Genomic DNA, 21,005 nt, shown 5'->3' on the forward strand with positions numbered 1-21,005 from the left:
CCTCTCTGATAGGTTTCCTTTATATGCATTGTTCTATTCCATTCAAAAAACACTTAATTAAATTTTTGTGTTATGTCATTCTCAGTTCCATTCCCCCAAATGGTTCCTCCTCCCTAAAATGTTCTCCAGCTAGTTGCTTCTCCATTCCAGATCTCAAGAAGCCTCGAGTGATACAGTACAATTAATTGTGAAATAAAAGCTTACCACTCACTCCAGCCCACATTCTTCTTCCTCTGCCCCTAAAGTCTTGGAGTACCTACAGCCTCCTAGTGGATAGAGAGACAGTCCTGGAATCAAGACCTGAGTTCAAAAATGGCTTCAGTAGCTTAATATCTGTGTGAATCTGGGTGTGTCATATGTGCTCCCTCTGCTTCAGTTTCCTATCTGTAAAATGGGAATAATAACAGCACTTACTTCTCAAGTTGTTGTAAGGATAAGAAGAAATATATGTAAAGCATGAAGAGGGAAAATCACATCTTATTTCCTCATTTTGTACTAGTTCCAATCAGCCTGTGAAGGACAGGACTAATGATGAAATTTGGATTAATATTCTCCTCAGTATTGGGCAAGATTTCACTCAGCTGGGGAGTCTTAGTTCTGATTAAGAGAGTAAAAAGAACCTGGCCTAGGTAAATTCTAGGCTGTTATTCAACTACCTATGTGGCTTGTTTAGAGGTGGATTTTTTGCTTAGACTGCTTGAGGCAGGTGTGGTCTAAGTGGAGATACTGTTTCTTTGTTCAAGGGTGACATCATCAGTCATGTACCCAATCCCTCATTAGAACAAGTCCAAAACTCATTATAACATTCATTCTCTCATTAATTGTCAAACAGAGTTGATTTCCACCTGTTGGGAATACCCACTTTTCCAAGGACACTGAGTAGCCTCCATGATTCATCTTTGGTTAAGAGAGAAAGCCAAACAACCAATTAATAAAACTGATTATTAATTATCCAGAAAGTTAAGTCTCTCGAACTCAAACTTTTCAGATGTCCCACAGGTGGTTTGTGCTAGGCACTAGGTATGCAAAAAGAGAAAGGAAACAAGCATCAATATTGTTATTTGTCCTTCATTTCAAAGAGGATTAATGACATCATGGGGGTGATGTACTGACTCATATATGAATTGGAGTTAAGTAAGGCAGAGTTGAAGAGTCATCTGTCTCTCTCTTTTTCAGTCACTGAGATGCACTGACAAGACAAAAGTCAGGACGACTGGTGATGATCCAGGATGGTGTGGATCACCTTGGAGTCATCCCATCTCACAGAAGGCATAACAGGAAAGCAACATATGTAAGCTTCCAAAATAAGAGCAGATCCACTACAGGAAACAATGGTCTCCTGACTCCCAGTTAAGAGTCTTTATTCCTGGACTACAACACTGAATTCCAAAGCAAGGAGGAATGAATGAAGGTAGGAGGCAGAGAGACAGAGAATGGATTTGTCTTCACCAAATGCCACTTATCTAATTTTCCCAATATTGATGGTGATTTCCAACAGCTATCCTATTCTTGGGTTTAAAGAGCATTAAAGGCTTCTCAAAACAATTTTGACTAACCAAGGTTAACATCTCCTCTCTTGCACATTTCAGGCTGTGATAATAACTCAGAATTGAGGCAAATAATTAAAATCAGATTTATTCAAAGGCATAAATAGTTTTATCCACCTCTGTGAAATTATACTGTACCAATATCCATTTTAATGCAATGTTACAGCAAAGGATAATTAGAGAAAGACCAGACACTAGGCACTAGTTGATAGTTTCAACTGGCTACAATGATGTATATAGTATATGTCACCTGGAAACAGGAAAACCTCTTTTTTCTTTGTTTTATTTCAAAGCAACATTATTCGTTGCTTTCTTCTTTCAACAGATGGAAATCATTGAATGGGAAGTGAAGACATCTAGCAGAATAGGGAGAATAGAAATACATGTTTGGGCGTAGGGTGGGGGATTTGAGGAAAGTGAATAAGCTTACAAAGAGTTATTTCAAGCATACTGTAAATATCTTGGAAAAATGTCAGTGAGTTTTGCTTTGAAAGTTGAATTTTGTTATTGTGAAATAGAAGTTGTATTAATTCAGTTTAAAATAAAAGGTTATTCAGAAATAAAGAAATGCCAATATTCAATCTTTGCTATGCTACTGGCACTGATGGCCAGAGATGAAAATGATGGGAAAATGAAAAAAGACATGGAACTATTTCACCAAAGGATTAGAAAATAAGAAAAAAGAACAAGGAAGTTGACTTAAAGGCTGTTATATCAGTGAATATTTTAATCATGTCACTGCAAGGCTCAAGAACTTACAATGGCTCCCAAATGATGACTGCATAAAATCCAAATTCCCAACCTGGCATGCAAAACTCCCCATCACCTGCTCATCTTTATGTTATTTTTCACTTATACTGACTTAGGGAAATTTTTTTTTTCATTTTTGTGTTATGTCATTCTCAGTTCCATTCCCCCAAATGGTTCCTCCTCCCTAAAATGTTCTCCAGCTAGTTGCTTCTCCATTCCAGATCTCAAGAAGCCTCGAGTGATACAGTACAATTAATTGTGAAATAAAAGCTTACCACTCACTCCAGCCCACATTCTTCTTCCTCTGCCCCTAAAGTCTTGGAGTACCTACAGCCTCCTAGTGGATAGAGAGACAATATCTTGTGTGAATCTGGGTGTGTCATATGTGCTCCCTCTGCTTCAGTTTCCTATCTGTAAAATGGGAATAATAACAGCACTTACTTCTCAAGTTGTTGTAAGGATAAGAAGAAATATATGTAAAGCTCTTTATAAATCTTTATATTATATTGAGAAAAGTTTTACAAAAATGCATTTCGAAAACTATTTTTACCTGTATTTGGAAAAGTAAAATACTATTAAAAAAAAGATTCATCTCAAATGTTATCTCCTGCATGGAGATACCAGTGCCTTCCCTTCTTATCTACTATATATCTATATCTATATATAGATATAGATATAGATATAGATATACACACACACATACATCTTGAGTATGTATAGATATATACAAATATGTATATATATATATATATATGTGTGTGTGTGTGTGTGTGTGTGTATATATATATATATATATATATATATATATATATATATATATATATATGAGCATGGTTATACACACATACACACCTATTGATATAGATGTATACAACTTGCTGTTCTGTCATATCCAACTCTTTGTCACTCCTTTGGGGTTTTCTTGGCAGAGATATCAGAGTGGTTTTCCATTTCATTTTGCAGATGAGAAAACAGAGACAAACAGGGTAATCTTTAGTTGAGTTGAGTTGCCCAAGGTCACACAGTGTCTGACACGGGATTTGAATTCACAAACATGAGTTTTCCTGACCTCAGCCCTGGCACTCTGTCCATGATGATCCCTAGCTGCCCACATATATGCCTATGAATATACATTACAATTTCTTATTAGAATGTAAGCTCTTTGAGGACAGGGATATTTTTCTTTCTTCTTTGTATCTCCATATTTAGCACAATGGTGGGGCACAAAGTGCTTACTACTACTTCAAAAAGACTAAAACCCCTCTATGCCTTAGTAGACAATGAGAAGCTATAGCAAAAATAAATTAATAAAAACACCCCCAATGAAAAGCCTCTTTTAATTTGGATAGTCTGGCCTATATAATCAAGTTAGTACTCAAAATCTTTCTGAAATGGTAGGGACATACTGGCACAGATTTCAAGAACTTGGAATCAGTAAAATGCCATAAAAGCAAAGGAAGTCTTTAGGAGAGACTAGGTTTTTAATACATATAGATCTGTTGACCTAAAGTGGGGCAGCAAGTTGGGAGAAAAAATGGGAAGGAACAAAGCAAGAAAAAACTCAAAGGATGTTTCCACATCTAAATCTAAGCAAGAGATATTTTATCATCACAAAATAGTTCGTGAGCCTTCAGTGTGGTACTAAACCTTTACTACAATACAATCTATATTACAATAAAATATATTTTCTGGCATAAGTTTAAAGTATCCATCATGGATTTGTTTCTATTTTACTTCAATCATATATTAACCTACGTTTTGCTAAATTTAAGCATACCCTATTATATATATTTTTTGTATTCAATTTTTGACTTCACTGGATTAGAGGGAGAAACTTAGGCTATCAATGGTTGGTACCTTTCTCTGTCATTCACATTTTCATACGACTGAGCAGGACATTGAAAAGCTAAGTGACTTGCTTGCCCTGAGTCTCACATCTAGGATAATTTTTTTTTTCCTTAGTTTCTATTTTATTTTTAATTTATAGAATAAAACAAGCATTTAAACAACATACAATCAAAAAGATGATTGCATATAAAATTGCAAGTTTTTTCACATAAATTAGAGATGAGACTTGAATTTCTTTCCCTAAACCATACCATTCTGCCTCTCTTATACTATTATACTAAGTATACTAAATATATAGATATTCGTTACATAGAATGCTACATGATTAGAGGTAGTCAATAGGGGGAGATTGGAAGACTGGTAAAGGAAACGTTCTTAGGTTTTACATCCTCTGGATGCATTTCCTAATTTTAAAAATTCACATATGGAAGAGAAAGAATACTCATTATTTTTGAAGAATGAAAATGTTATACTCTACGTAATAAATATATCATATATATTTATATGATAAATATATAATATAATATAGCATTAGGAGCATTGAATGGAGAGTCAGATAAGAGGGTTTCTAGTCCACCATTTAAAATTGGAGCTAGCAAAATTGTAGAATATAAGTTGCTCAAGGATAGATACTCTTCTCTCTATGCAAGGTACTGAATCAAGGTTGGGGGGTGGTATCTCAAAATTTCATTCCTTCTATGATATCTTCAATATGGATATTTTTCCCAGCAACTATCTGATCTACTTACAGGCTAAAAAACAAATAATCAAGTTTTCTGAGATTTCTGTTGAAAAGAAGAACATATAATCAACAACTGTTACAGCAGATCAAAAGCCTATATCCACTATATTTGGCCTTGTTGGAGTTACTGGAAAAGTGACTTCTGGGTAAGTGCGGTATTGCCATTTTAACCAAAATCAATAGGGAAAAAAAAAAAAAACTTATTGCTATTAAGACTAATTACCTTGAGTCAGCTCAGGGAAAAGAGGTACTCTGTGCTATGACTCATTACCACCTCCACCTTAAGCAGTGCCTACATTGGGCAACCTTGTAGTAACTGCAAATAAGGTTTCCAGAGCAATGGTACTAAGTAAGTGATAATCACAACTCCAAGTAGGAAAGCTTAATCAGAAGTTAATTTTTTTCTTAATATACTACTTATAACAGTATAGCCTCAGCTGACAATTCAGCACAGATGGGTCTTAGCTGAGATGCTTGTTATGCTTTTAGGATGTGTTACTCTCAGCAAACTTGCCCCAGATACATTAGTTTCCAAGAGATTTATGCAAATAATTGGTTAAAGGCTAAAATTAGAGCTTGTTCCAATGCTGCTTACACACATGCATATCACACAAAGGCAGAACTGTGTATGCATGCTAAATGACATATACCGAACCCGCTGTGCCAGAAAACAGCTGACATCATGTTAAACAAGTGTTAAAGGGAGAGATCTATGAAGAAGCTGCCTACCTCCTTTTCCAAGAAAAGAAAGAAAAGGGGATACTGCTTGACCTAAGAAGAAAGTCTTGGGATTACCCATCAAATAGATTTGTTTCTTCCAACCAAAGAATAGAGTTGGTACTAACTATAATGAAAAGCACATTAATCCATTTAAAGTCATTTTACAAATTTGTGCATGTCCTTCCAAACTGACAACTCTCCTCAAATTTGGATATCCTGGAATGTCTGTGGTGGGCATTCATTTTTTCTTATCCCTACAACCACAAGTTTCCTTCCTGACTTTCTTCCTTAAATATCATTCACCTTTTTCACTGGTTCTAATAATTTTCTACTGATTTCAAAAAGTAAATACAAATTTCTTTCCTTGGCATTTGATACCCTTCATAATCTACCTTTCTAGATTTTGCTAACTTTTCTACCTTTATACTGTATTTCCCTTCACACAGTGTAAGGGCCAGACAAAATAGCCTTCTTGCTATTCCTCAAATATAAACATTTTACCACAACATAGCATTCTCACTCTTTTGTTGGTTTTCTTGCATTTTCTTCTCTTTCCCAGTTTTTTTTCTTCCTTCTTGATCTGATTTTTCTTGTGCAGCAAGATAACTGTATACATATATATATATATATATATATATATATATATATATATATATATATGTATATGTATATATATACATATACATATATATACACATATTGGATTTAACATATATTTTAACATATTTAACATGTATTGGACTACCTGCCATCTAGGGGAAGAGGGGGAAGGAGGGGATAATTTGGAACAAAAAGCTTTGTAAGGGTCAATGCTGAGAAATTATCCATGCATATGTTTTGTAAATAAAAAGCTTTAATAAAAAAAAAAAAACATTTTAGCACTTGTCAGTTGTGTCTTTGTCCAAATGGTTTACCATACCAAGAAGCTTCTTCAGCTTCTTGAAGTACCTACTTTCCTTCAAAAATCCGCTCAAATACCAGCTGATTCTTCCCATCACTAACCCTAATCCCTAGCTAAATTACTTTATATAAGGTTAATATCAATACATACACATGCATACACACATGTGTGTATGTGTGTGTGTGTGTTTGCCATTTCTCCTAAAAGAAAATAAAAGCTCCAGGGGCAAAGATTGTTCCACATTTGTCTCTGTAAATCTAATCCCTAGCATAGCAATCATCACATGGTATGCCTTATTTCCTATTCAATGACTCTGCCCTTTCACATCCATCTTCCTTAAATCCACTCAGTTCTTCCCATTCTTTCCATTTTTCATCAGCTCTATATGATCTGAGATGTATAGAATAATAGATAGAAAACCAGTATGGAAGCCAGAGGGATTGAGTTCAAGTTCCACCTTTGACTTCATTGAGTCTTACAATACCCTAGGCAATGCTCTAAAACTACAGGTTACAGAGGAGCAAAGCTGTAATGATAGAAGGAGTTCCACATATAGGAGTTCACTATATTAATGAAATCACAGATTAAGTCCTTACCCTGCAATCTTTTATGCCCTAAAGATTCTATCTGAACCTTTTTGCTTCTTGTCATTCTTTGTAGAAGAGGAACCCAGTTAAGGAAGCCGGACCAGTAACTCTGGATTCAGTGATTCTGGCTAAAAGTAGGGATTATGTCCCTAAATCAACAAACACAAAGAGGCTAAATTTCTCCAAAGAAATGTCAAGAGGGCATCCTTCTGGTACTAAATAAAAGCTAGGCCATTGTTGAGCCTTTGAGGGAGGTCTTCTCTGGCCAGCAGAAGACAATCCCTGAAGGAAGCCTACAAAGAAAGAGCTGACTGCAGAAATATTAGGACGACTGAGGTCTGGCATTCCAGGTAAGTGTGACAGAGCTGGTGCAGGGCTGGGAGCAGCACACTGGAGCAATGAGGTATAAATGGGAATTTTTCCAAGAAAAGTTGTTATTCACTCATTTCAGTAGTGTTCAATTTTCTGTGACTCTATTTGGGGTTTTCTTGGCAAAGATACTGGAGTGGTTAGTCTTTTCCATCTCATTTTACTGATGAGGAAACTGAGGCAAACAGTGACTTGCTCAGATATTAAGTGTCTGAGACCACATTTGAAGTCAAGTCTTCCTGACTGCAGGCCTAGCACTCTTTCTACTGTGCCATCTAGTTGCCCCCTTTTCAAGAACAAGGGCAGAAAAATGGCAGAAAGTGATTAGTCTGGTATCTGTCATTGGGAGAAAAAAAGTCAATGGAAATTACTTCACACTTGCCAAACCAATCTCTTCAAACACTTAGAAAAATATAATATAGATGGGTTGGTGTGAGATAATTAATTATGGCAGAATCTATTATATATTACTTATGGTACACTAATTAAAGAGAGCAGCTTGTCTAAAGCTTGTCTAAATACGCCTTGATATTAAACTATTTATTATAATGAAATGTGTGAAATGGAACAAAGTGAACAACTTTTTATTCCCTCCGGTATCTGCTTCCAGAAAATAAGAAAGCTCAAATTTGCTTATATTTTCTTTTACAGTCAATATTCAAATACTCAAGGGATAGTTTATCTACAATTTAGGGAAAATGAGAAAAATAAAATTAAGTAGTTGTTGTTGAGTCATTTTTTTTAGTCGTATCTGATTCTTCATGACCACATTTGAGATCTTCTTGGCGAGAAAACTGGAGTAGTTTGCCATCTTCTCCAGTTCATTTTATAGATGAAGAACTGAGGCAAATAAGATTAAGTGACTTGTCCACAGTCACAAGCTAGTAAGTGTCTGAGACCATATTTAAACTCATGAAGAAAAATATTTCTAATCAAGCCCAGTATTCTATCCACGGTACCATCTAATGCATAATATAGTGTTATAAAGTAAGTGAGCAGGAGAGCTGAGATTAAGATAGTAGGTAGCCTTATTAAGGCAGTACTTAAGTTCTGTCTTACCTAAGACAAGAAGGAGGAAGAAGCCAAGAATTTTTGGGGGAGCCCAAAATTTGAAATCCATATCGTGTATGCTTCTAGATTTAGGACTATGAGTTATGGAACACTACATTATCTAAAAAAGTGAAACTTAGAATCAACCAGAAGGCTATGAGAGGTATAACCAGATTGAAATATTAAATCAAGGAATCACAAAGGAAAAACAATGTTCAGAATGTTTTTTTTTTAAAAAGAGTGAAAAAGGTAGACTAGTCATTTGGTGAAAATGAGAGAAAAAAGTGGAAAGTCATTTCCTTGGTATAATCCTTTCTTGGAGTCTTGGAGTCCATTCTTTTTTCTAAGCTTCTATTTGTATTCTGGCAGACATACTAGAGTGGTTTCCCATTTCCATCTCCTGCATATTTTGTGGACGAGGAAACTGAGGCAAATAGGGTTAAATGACTTGTTCATGGTCACACAGTTACACAGTGTCTGAGATTGGATTTCAACTCAAGTCTTCCTGACTCATCAGAACCTATACTTTATTTCTGGGCTTCTCTTAACCTTCAATATTTTTTCGTTGCAGTAGGTATTATATTCTGGTCACTTATTCCCCAGCTTTAGGAGCAAAGATCACCCTAACAAAGTTCACAGAAACACACAAGATGTTTGCCTTATGGTGACACATTTTCTGTGACAGGAACATTCAATTTTGTCTATTTACTTTTATGTATGTGAAGTAACACATAATACTTTTATGTATTATGAAAAACGATAAAGACATTATTTGGCAAATGTCATTTTGGAAACACAAAGAGAACTTTAAGGAAGAAAAAGAGTCATGTTTAAGGAGAAGAAATAGACATAAGAGTAAGAGATTCATAAAGACATGAAAATAAAATCTGAGAAAGAGAAAAAGACAAAGTGTAAAAGGGAGATGAAGGATTTGAGAAAATAACACAAGGTAAGAGGTAAATTATATAAGGTGGTTCTACAAGTATATATGGCTGTCGAGGTGCTAATAAGGTGAAAAATGACAATTCCAATCATTAAAGACTTCTAAGAGCAATTTTCCACATTTCTCCAAGGAAATGATAAGCAAGGGGAAAAAGTGATAAGGATTTCTCTTCTGGCAGGTATGGGCGGCAGGAAGAATTTGGGAGTTACCTGATTTCAGTATTCACCTTTTGTCTCTTTTCCATAGCCAAGTGACTTCTATCTAGAAGTTCAAAATGCCAGTGGGTTCCTTCTTAGAGGGGTAAAGTAAAAGGGCACAAGGATTGCTTCTCTATTCTCCATGTTATCAAGGGAAAAGAAATATTCTTTGAAAAAAATGGAATAAGTAAGGGTTAAAGTGATAAAAAAAAAAAACTCAGAAAAAATCATTTCATTGATAAAAATAACCAAAAAAAAAAAAAAGAAAGAAAGAAAGAAAAGAAAACAAAAGAAAAAAGATCTTAAGAGAAACAGAGGGATCCTGATTTGCTTTGATAGCTAATGGGATAGCATCATGCCACATAGTGAGAAGAAGGAAAAAAGACTACTGGGATTTAATTATTGGGAATTCTCAAAAAAAAAAAAGAGAATGCTAAAGCTTTTGAATACTATACTATGCTTCAAAGAGTCAGGAGCTGGATTTTCAGAAGAGAGATCACTTGATAAGAGTCAAATTAAGAAAAATGGTAATTGGTAATCCTCTTTTCAGAGTATTGGAGTTCTAATTAATTATAGAGGAAATTTTACTATATTTCAGGGGCATGAATCTAACATGAGAAAGAACTAAGAACTAAGAAAGATTCATCAAATGTGATCCTCCATAGTCATTAAATGACTATTACTGACCTTTGATCATTTATGTGAATACAAATACTGCCAATTCCCTTCCTCCTTCACAGAGGTGAGAATTTTCAAAGTGAAAGACTGAATACACTGTGAGACTCATTTGGCTAGCTTTATTGAACCATATCTATCCCCTTTCTTTTGTCTTTAAAAATGTTTTTGTTACAATTCATGGTTCCATGAGAAGGGAAAGGAAGAGGAATATATTCAAAATAAATGTGATAAAAATAAAATTAAATTTATAATTCTAAATAACAACTAAAAATTATAGTGCCCACCCAAAGGATGACAGGGAGCAGTATTAAAGATTATAATGTCTTTGGCAGGAAACAATACCTTAGGGGCACAGGCAGTATTTTCATTATTCCTCACCATTAAAAGCAAAGACTGAAAAAGACTTAAAAAAAAAAAAAGATAATTTCAAACATGAACAGGTTTTTACAAAGATGTTTGAAATTATCTTTAAAAAAAAAAAAAAAAAAAAGAATAGTATTTGGATTTCTGGACCATGGCCTAATATACAGAAATAACAGGTTTTATAACCAGAGATGTAGCATAGCTAAAGAGTGCTGGTAAAATATATATTTGCCTAGAGACTCACAACTAGGTGGCAAAGTGGATCGAGCATTGGGGTAGGAGTCAGGAAGACCTAAGTTCAAATTTGGCCTCAGATACTTACTAGTGGAGTAATCTGGGTACGTTACTTAATCCTATTTGCCTCAGTTTCCTCATCTGTAAAATAAGTTGGAGGACATGAAAAATCACTTCCAATATTTTTGCCAAGAAAACCCCAAAGAGTTGGCAATAACTGAGATACAACAAATGAATCAATTCTGCAGAATTGCTTAACATTTACATTGATTCACTTTTATCTGACAATTGTCTTTGAATTGGAAAGAGAAGGGGAAAAAGGAAAAATAGATAAAATCTTTATACTCAGGATAAATGAGTTAGTAAGAAAACATCTATTTGTTCCTCAGAAATTCAAGGTACCAGAATTAGCTGACATACCTCAGCATAATTAATGAAAGAACCCATGTTTACGATTGTCAATCCACTGTCAGAGAACTATGAAAGATCATGAAGACTGGTAAAAGTGTGGATAGGATCACAGAGGGACAAAAGTCACAATTTTCAAAAACTGGAAATGAGTTGTACCTGAAAATTATAGGCCTATATATCTGGCAATTCTAGAATATCATTTATAAGAAGAGTTAATAAATCATCCCTGAAAAAGATGTTGCACAAAGACATAGCATGATTTCATCAAGAACAGGTCATGAAAAACTAACCTGATTTTTGTTTTAATACTGTTACCTAGGTCACATGTACACACTGTATCTGTCTTTCCCCAAATCTGCAGCAGTTGTAGCTAGGTTAATACATGAAGATACAGTACTTTACAGCCACCATCATCTTTAAAAGATGGCACTCACGTTACAATGCAAAGGAACTTAAGGATCCACTTTAGAGACTCAGCAAAATGAATAGTAATCATCTTTCTCACATTATTTGAAAACAATTGGACCTATATTAGAGATATACATACACTCAATGATTTTGAGACCATCTTCTAGCTCTCTGAGTCTAAATAATAATAGAAACAAACTGTTCTATTCCTGGAAATTAGATAATTGGATACTCAGTGATTTTGTTTGCACAAATACCATAACTGTGAAAACAACAAGCCATTTTTCAACAGGAATTTAGTCTTAGAATTTAGTATGAAATTTTTCTAGTAAATTCCCCTTAGGGTAAAACAGTATACTTGAATGTATTGTGTTTTCAGTCCAGAAACTAAAATTATTTTTCTGAAATATAGTCAATTTTTAGGAAATAATTACTTTTTTATTTTGCAAGATGTAAAAAGAAAATATAAATAATAACATCCTTATTTAGTAATTTTACAGCCAGAATACAATAGTCCAAGAGGATAAAGTAATTGTCTATGTTTTTCCCCTGAGGCAATTGAGGTTAAGTGACTTACCCAGGGTCACACAGCTAGGAAGTGTTAAGTGTCTGAGACCATGAGATCAGATTTGAACTCAGATCTGTGTCACTAAACTTCTCTTCAAGGCCATATCATTTTTAATAAGTTTTATTGATGTTTTTTGTTTTACCTCACTATGGTTTTTTTAATAGGATCCTTCTTCCTCAGCCCACCCAGACAGAAACGTGATATAATGAACAGTATTTCTTTAAAGACAAAAATAAAATAAAAACTTAAATTAAAAAAAAAACACTCTGATTAAGGCATCAAAAAATTGGAATATAAGAACAATGTATATAATCTTTGTGGACCCTCTCACCTTTGCAAAGATGAATAGGATCAAAATATCTTTTTATATCTTTTTTATAATTTATGTATATGACATCATGCTCTTTTCTAAATTATTGTAGCAATTGTGCATAGAATTTATTTTTGGCAAACCCATCTTATTTATTTATAAAGTTTCACAAGTTACTAGACACTTGGGGACAAATGTAGCCCAACTCATTCTTTGACCACTTTGTAAGAAGCCTTCCTTAGTGCTTTTTAACTTCCTTAGTGCTTTTTCCTTCAAAATGGAATTTTAATTAAACCCTTGGAATCCAATTAAAACCTTTACATAAAGTAATGTAAGACTCCATGCAATCATAGTCATGAAATGGAATTCAATCACAATAAAACATCAGTTACTTAGTTAAGGGAAATATACTTTAATTAGTGTAAGAGAATTTTCCCCCCTAAAGATGCATATTGACAGTGCCCAAAGACAAGAGAATATTCCCAAAGGAAGAAATTCATCTTGATGAATAACATAGGACTAGTGTTTTGTTTACTATTTAGTAATTATTTGCTTAATTTTATTTCCCCAAATAGTTGAATGTGACACACTTCTCACAAAGACTATCTTCAGGAGAAGCCCTGCTCTTTAGATTCTCCAAGCATTCTTTGTATAGAAGGATCTTCTCAACTGGATTTGTCTTATTTTATTAGCAAACTCTTTTATAACCATTAGATAATTTCTTGAAGGCTTTCTTCTCCAGAATAGTGCTGGAAATTATTACATTTTGTTCAAGCACCTATCCTCACCTGGCAGTCAGTCATCAGTCAGGTGTGAGATCCATAGAAGGTAGAACTCTATTGACTCCCACCATTCAATTAAAATGGCAGATACTTTAGTGAGCTTGGGGAAATGATCTTCTAGAGTTCCTCATTTTATTCAACGTTTCACATTGTCATCAGTGAGGATGCTATCACCACCAACCAATTATAACTCCATAACCACTATACTAAGTCATGCATATAATAATAGAATAGAAACAATACATAACAAAACTATTGTCTAAATATCAATCAACAAATAAATATTAAATGTCTACTATATGGCAGGCCCTATACTAAGCCCTGGAGTCAATATATAAAGTCAGTAATGGCAACCACCATACCAGGCTATGAATTCAGCAGTTTTCTAATTTAACAATAAATCTGTGTGAAAGATGCTTGAAGACAGGAAATCCTCTTTGAATAGACTCACAGTTCTTAGTGAATTACTATGGCTGTAAAAACAAAACCTCACCAACTTTTTAATAATAAGCCTCTTTCGATTTAAGTAAACTGGTTCCCTAATGTAAGATATATAGTTTTTAATTGGTTAAATAATGGTATCAGACTTGATTGTTATGAGAACTCTGTATTTGAAACAAGGATTCTTACGAGGTGTTAAGTCAGTGGAATTGATAAGACAATGGTAATTTAGTTTAGCATGGTGATTAATAGTTCTCTAGTTCAGTATGATTAAATTAATCTTACAACAAATAATGGTTCCCTAGTGATATAATGATTGGTTTATACTCAGTATACCACATATAAACTGGGACAAACTCAGCTTGGAGACAGACTCAAAGAGGGTTTGGAGACAGAGCCAGAGAAGATAGAAGACTGGAGGTTTTGGACTGAGACAGACTTCAAGCCAGAGACCGTCATAGTGGTCCTCCTGCTTCCTCCACAGAAACTAAGACACATTCCAGAGGGCCATGAGAAAGCTGGCCCAGGCCCCAGGCAAGGAAACTAGACTGTGAAGGAGATAATAAAGGATTTGGACTTTATCCCTGGCTATTCTCATGGTGATTACTCTGCTGAAATGAAGGCTGGTCCAGAGACCTCCAGAAAAACTAACCAGAACATTACACTTGATGGTCTCTGAGATAATTTATATCTCTAAATCTATGATCCTATACCTACATTCAAAGCCTTTCAAGCTTGGTAAGATTTTCCAGGCCATTGTATGTCATTAGCATGACCATAATAAGTACTTTTAGATGCTTTCACAATAGTAGAAAATTATGAGATTTGACTGGAAACAACAAACTAATACACAGCTGTTCAAAATTATAATACTCAAAGAAGAATAATCAATCATGGTAAGAAGCAGAGGAAGGAAGCAAATGAGAAAACTATTTGAAGGGTCAGCTAGGTGGCACATTGGATAGAGCACTGGCTCTGAAGGCAGGAGGACATAAGTTCAAATCCAACCTCAGACACCTCACTGGTATTAGCTTTGTGGCCTTGGCCAAGTCACTTAACCCCCATGTCTCTGAAAAGAAAAAAGAAAACTATTTGAATTGAGCACTATTTACCTCTTGGTTTCCAATTGCAATTAAACATGATTTTGCCTTATTCCTTCATCTGTAAAATGGAGATAAAACTATCTACCTCGTAGAATTAATTGTGAGGTTGAAATAAAACAATGTCTGAAAAGGTTTTAACAATCTTAAAATGCTATATAATTATAACAGCTATTGTCACAGTATTTATTATCTTAAGGCTGATAGAATGAAATAGTCCAGAAATTACTGCTCATCAAAGAATATTGTTTAGACAGCCAGGTGGTGCAATGGATGAGCACAGAGGCTATCATTGAATTCATGAAGATGAATGTTTCTAATCCAAACTCAGACATTCAGTTGTGACTCTGGACAAATCAATTAACCCTGTTTACCTCAGTTTCCTCTTCTGTAAGATAAGTTAGAAAAGGAAATGGCAAACGATTTCCGTATCTTTGCAAAGCAAACCCTAAATGGAATCACAAAGAGTTTAACACAATGGACCAACAGAAAAAAATAATATTCAAATGGGAAATAGTCATCTATTTATTGGTTTAATATAATTCATATTAGCTTTGCATTAGCATTTTATTTCTTTAATGTCTACTAAACCTATCGTTCAATTATCACTTGTCCTTTCATGGTTACATCATCTATCATATCCTCCAAATATAATGCTGGTAAGAAAATGTGGCAATCTATATTTTGCAAGATTTCTTACCAAATTTTGATATTCGTCTCTTCCTTGAACATAAAAGGCATTAAGTAGCACAGTAGATAGAGAGCAGAGCTCAATGTCAGGAATATCAAATTTGGCCTCAGATATTCATTTGCTGTGATAAGTCATTTAATCTATGTCTGCTTCATTTTGTTTAGGTGTAAAATGAGAGTATTAACACTGTCTTTCTCTGTCCCCCTCCAACTCTCTCTGTCTCTCTCTGCCTTCCTCCTTCCCTGCCTCCCTTTTTCTTCTTCACCCCTCCCTCTTCTCTCTTCCCTTGTCTCATGTATAAAACATATATCTGTATGCATGTATATACATATATATGTACACTATATATATATATATATACATACACATATACATATATGTGCTTGCTATTATAATTTGGGCAACTAGGTGATACAGTGAATACAGCAATAGGTCTAGAGTCAGGATAGTCAAAACTTATTAGCTTTGTGATTCTGGATAAGTCACTTAACCCATTTTGCCTCAGTTTCCTCGTTTATAAAATGAGTTGGAGAAGCAAACCAGTATCATTATGTAAGAAAAATCCAAATGGGGACAAAACTGAACAATAACAATCATTAGCTATAGTTCCTCTACCTTTTAACTTTGTTTCAGGTAACTGCAGCTCCTAAAGTTCTTGTTACTATTGGGACTGTGTTAAGACAGAAACATGTCCATATTTGTGGATGATGGCATTTGTTCTCATCTCCTACAATGCAAATTTCACAACTTCATTAAATAACACAACAGGACATTGACAAAAGAAATATTCTGTCTTCCTGGCCCACAGCCAGCTTATAAAGCTTGCTAGAAACCAAACCTCCTTTACAAATCAGAGACAAAATGTGTTGTTCATATAAATTACAGATCCTGGACATTGTTGACCAGCAGAAGAAAACATAAACAACTCATTCCCATACTAAGGTATATCTACAATTAGTAAAGTCAGCTTAGCAAGCAACTAGCATCATTAACTGCTAACTGTTAATGACTTTTAGCAACTGGGTGTGGGGAGGAATGATAATTTGCATCTGGTTCATTACAGCAAAGTCTTTCCCTTACACTGTTCTCATTTAATATTATAATATGACAATTACAAGCTAAATAATAAAATATTATCATCATCTCCAGAGGTTTCAATAAGCTAAGGGGCTGCTAGAATCATATAGAAAAAGCCATAAAACCAGTGCTTGAATCTACTGCTTGCTCCATTTTTTCCCATTATAAGCAGAGAAAAATGAGCATGACAGACTCTCAGAAAAAAATGTTCACCTGGACCGCAGTTTGTAAGACTGGCAATCCAGATATCACTATACTTAGTCCTGTGTGATAATTTAAATTATTCAAAGGTTTGGGGACAATAGGGACTTTTCTGACATGGAATTAACAACTGCTCTCAAAGTAAGAGATTTTAGACACTGAGAATAGTTTTTTTTAATTAACAGATAATAATTGGCAAATAAATCAACATTTTGGTTTATATTTTTGGTTATTAAATTGACCAAGAAAAATTAGTTCATTGCCAACAAAGCTCTGATTTATGTCGAGGGTTGTAGCGAGCTGTCGTCTCTAGAAGCTGCTGGATCACTCTCTGGGAAGAGATCTGCTGTGTCTACTCAAATCTCTCCGACAGATTCTTCTTCCTGTAGCGAACCGTTGTCTCCAGGCAGTTGCTGTTAACTCTTGTCCAAAGAAGTGACTTCCCTTCCTGCAGAGAGCCCCGTCAGGCCTGATGTAATGCAGAGAGTCTTCTTCTTGAATCCTGGCTCTGAATCTCCTCCAGCTCTTATCCTTCTCCAGGCCGATCTGCTCTCTGCGCCCAGTGCTGTCTCTTTTTATCCTCCCAGAGAATGGGCGTGGGATAATGCAAGGGCTTCTGGGAAGAACCACCCCAGCCAATGAGCTTGCCCCCTCTATCAAGTCAACCTGAGTTCTCACCTTGTAATTGTCCAGAAAACCTGAATTCTCACCTTGTCACCATCCAGACAACCTCAGTTCTCACCTAGTAATCCCAACAGAGGGTCTTGAATTCTTTTTATCTCAGTGTTTACATCATATCCCTCTATTTCTGTACATTGAAAAACGTGCAAATCATACCAATAAGGTGTAATGGTTAGAAGCATCTGACTGACGTTGGCACACTTTTTAAAATGAATGACAAATTTTGAATTTCAGATGTGCAGAAATTCTGAACAGCTATTTTTAAATATTGGCACTAAAACACAGAAGGCATATTTTGTGACTCTAACCATCCTCTGCCTGTATGATCACTATAGTAACATAGCACAATATCAGCTGCAGGGGGTAGGGGAGAAGTTGGGAGGGGAGGATGATTAGAAAAGGAAGGAAGCAAGGCGTACGGTTTTATTAAAGAAACACAGGATTTGGACTTAAGGGACCTGGATTCAAATCTAAGCTCTGTCACTCACTATCTGTGTGAGCTTTGGCAGGTTATTTAAATGTGTCTGTTCCTCAATTTTCTCCTGGGGAAATTAGGGGGATGAAGTATATGACCTGTGATCCATTACAGCTACAGCTGTACTATAAGACTAATTAATAGAAAATTTTGATTTTGCAAGGGTGAATTCATGTTTATCACTTGGGGAAATAGCTTTTGGCCTTCAAAACTAAAATCCATGACTAAATGAAAGGTAATAAAGATTTACATATGTGAATCACAGTGGTTTTCCATAGCCTTGATAGATAAGCATCTTCTGTTTCTCTTTGCTTCAGAAGCAAGAGTTTTTTAAGATGACACCTTTTAGAATGCATCCTCCCCATCTAGTTAGATTAATCATATGAGGACATGGCAAAATGCTCCTTTCTTTAGCTTTCCAATTAACTATGGAGGTTTCTATTCTCAGCTACTTTAAAGATCAGTTATATGATTTTGGAACTACTTAGTAATTGAAATACACAGAGGGTCTTTCAGTTTTGTTTTACAAAGTAGAAGAAGAAAAATGCCTGTAGCTCTTAAAAGAATATTCATATAAAAAAGAACTTTAATAAAATCAAGTCTAAATTTAATATTCTTATGGACCAACATACTCCCCAATTAATATATTTGGGATGGTAAGGACTTGTGAGGCACACCACTTTATCCCTACACTTGATTTTTCTCATCTGTAAATGAGGGGACTGGGTCAGATCAGGGCTTCTTAAACTCTTTACATCTGGGTCCCCTTTCTATCTGAGAAATTTTTATATTATCCCAAATATATAAATATATAAAAGAGGCACACAAATTAAACATGTACTTATAATAAATCACAGTTTCAAGACACTGACATTCAGTTATGAAATCATGAATCATAGTTTAAATTGCTGGGGGTTAGATGATCTGTATAAGACCTTATAAAAGCATTCCAATAATCTTTAAAAACATCATTCTCTTAAAAAATACAATTTTTCCTTTCTATGCATTGCTTTACTTACTCATTTTTAAGATGCTGGTTTATTTTTGGCATGCTGCTTCAGCAATTTAAGTGAATAACATCTCAACCTTTAATGATCTGCTTACAAAATTTTACCTGCCTTTAACAAATAAATAAATGCCTAATTTAATGACAAAGTTTCACCTAAATAAGTTCCCAAGAAAATATTTGTATTGTTTAAGAGTATTAACTTTATTTTTTATTTTTAAAAACGTATTAATAGCTTTTTTTCAAAATATATGCAAAGATAGTTTTCAGCATTCACCCTTGCAAAACCTTGTGTTCTAAATTTATCTCCCTCTATTATCCCCATCCCCTCCTCTACTTGCAATGCAAGTAATGTAATGTACATTAAACATGTGCAATTCTTCTAAATATTTCCCCATTTATCATGCTGCACAAGAAAGATCAGATCAAAAAGGGGAAAATAAAGAAAAAAAGTAAACAGCAACAAAAAAAATGAAACTACTATATTGTAATTCATATTCAGTTCCCATAGTTCTCTTTCTAGATGCAGCTGGCTCTTTCCATCACAAGTTTATTGGAATTGTCCTGAATCACACCATTGTTGAAAAGAGCCACATCCATCAGTATTGATCATGACATAATCTTGTTGCTATGTACAATGTTCTCTTGGTTCTACTTATATCACTCAGCATCAGTTCATGTAATTCTCTCCAGGTCTTTCTGAAATTATTCTGCTCATCATTTCTTATAGAACAATAATGGTCCATTACATTCATATACCATAACTTATTCAGCCATTCCCCAACTGATGGGCATCCATTCGGTTTCCAATTCCTTGCCATTACAAAACTAGATGCTACAAACGTTTTTGCACATGTGGGCCCTTTTCCCTTTTTTATGATAAGACTATTAGTTTTAAAAGAACCACATTTAAGAATGAATAGAACTATGAAAGTTTGGAATGAGGATGTCAAGCTAACACTGAACTACCAATAAGTCTGCACAAATTACCAAATAAGATCAGAAACTCCATTTCAGTTTCCATTCTTAAGAGCAACAAGCTAAAATGTAGACAGAAGAAAAGTGAAAGGATGTGAGAATAATATCATATATGCCTTTAAGGTTTACGAAGCACTTTGCATACCTTATCTTATTTGAGACTAATATCAACCCTGTAGAATAGAAGTTTGCTCTATCTTAAATCAACACAACATCATTTATTAGAATAGAAGTTTGCTCTATCTTAAATCAACACAACATCATTTATTAGAAGGTGAGCACAGGCAAGTCACAAGCTCTTTGGAATCTCAGTTCCTTTATCTGTGAAATGGAGGTAATCACCTAGAAGTAAAATTAATACCTATCTGCATCTATTAATGTCAATTATTAGGTCAAATCAACAATCTCTCAATAGGTCAATGTCATTAATTCACTAAGGGGAAATCATGCATTAGAGCAAAATGAGGGAAACGAAATTCTGATATTACAAGATTAATGTGCTAGTCATGGCCTAATAATTCGAAAATACCATTTATTTAGCAAATATATTAAATAAGGAGATTTTTCTGGAGGAAGATAATCAGGACATTGAAAGGATCTGAGATTCATGCCATACTGATCAGTTCAGGAAATCAGTATTGATCATGCTTAGTCTGGAGAATAGAAGACAAAGGGGTACATAATTGTTACATTCAAATATCTGAGGAGGTGTCATAAGGAATAAGAATTAGACTCTGCCTTCTTCTCCCCAAAACCTCTCAGGAATTTTCACTGACTGTTGTTTAGATCTGTAATTATCTCCTCATCTCTACCTGCAGGTGTGCCCAATGTTCCCTCAAATCCTACATAAGATTGCATCTTCTACAGGAAACTTTTCCTATTCTAGAGCCTTCGCTCTATTGATTATCCCCAATTTGTCATACATACATATATATATGTGTGTGTGT

At 34.7% G+C, this 21,005-nt stretch overlaps 1 protein-coding gene across 6 annotated transcripts in view; it reads right to left on the minus strand.

The window, feature by feature from the left end:
• MTUS2 (microtubule associated scaffold protein 2) overlaps positions 1–21,005 on the minus strand; it is a 763,366-nt gene that overhangs the window by 529,052 nt on the left and 213,309 nt on the right. For 2 of the 6 annotated variants that reach the window (XM_074303559.1, XM_074303564.1), the window contains one exon: positions 205–2,708. The exons of 3 other annotated variants lie outside the window; for them this stretch is intronic. The gene's annotated coding sequence lies outside the window, so the exon portion shown is untranslated. The remainder of the gene's footprint in view (positions 1–204; positions 2,709–21,005) is intronic. One more of the 6 variants, XM_074303565.1, reaches the window with a different exon arrangement.

Source organism: Sminthopsis crassicaudata, chromosome 3, assembly GCF_048593235.1.
Source record: "Sminthopsis crassicaudata isolate SCR6 chromosome 3, ASM4859323v1, whole genome shotgun sequence".
Lineage (NCBI taxonomy): Eukaryota > Metazoa > Chordata > Mammalia > Dasyuromorphia > Dasyuridae > Sminthopsis > Sminthopsis crassicaudata.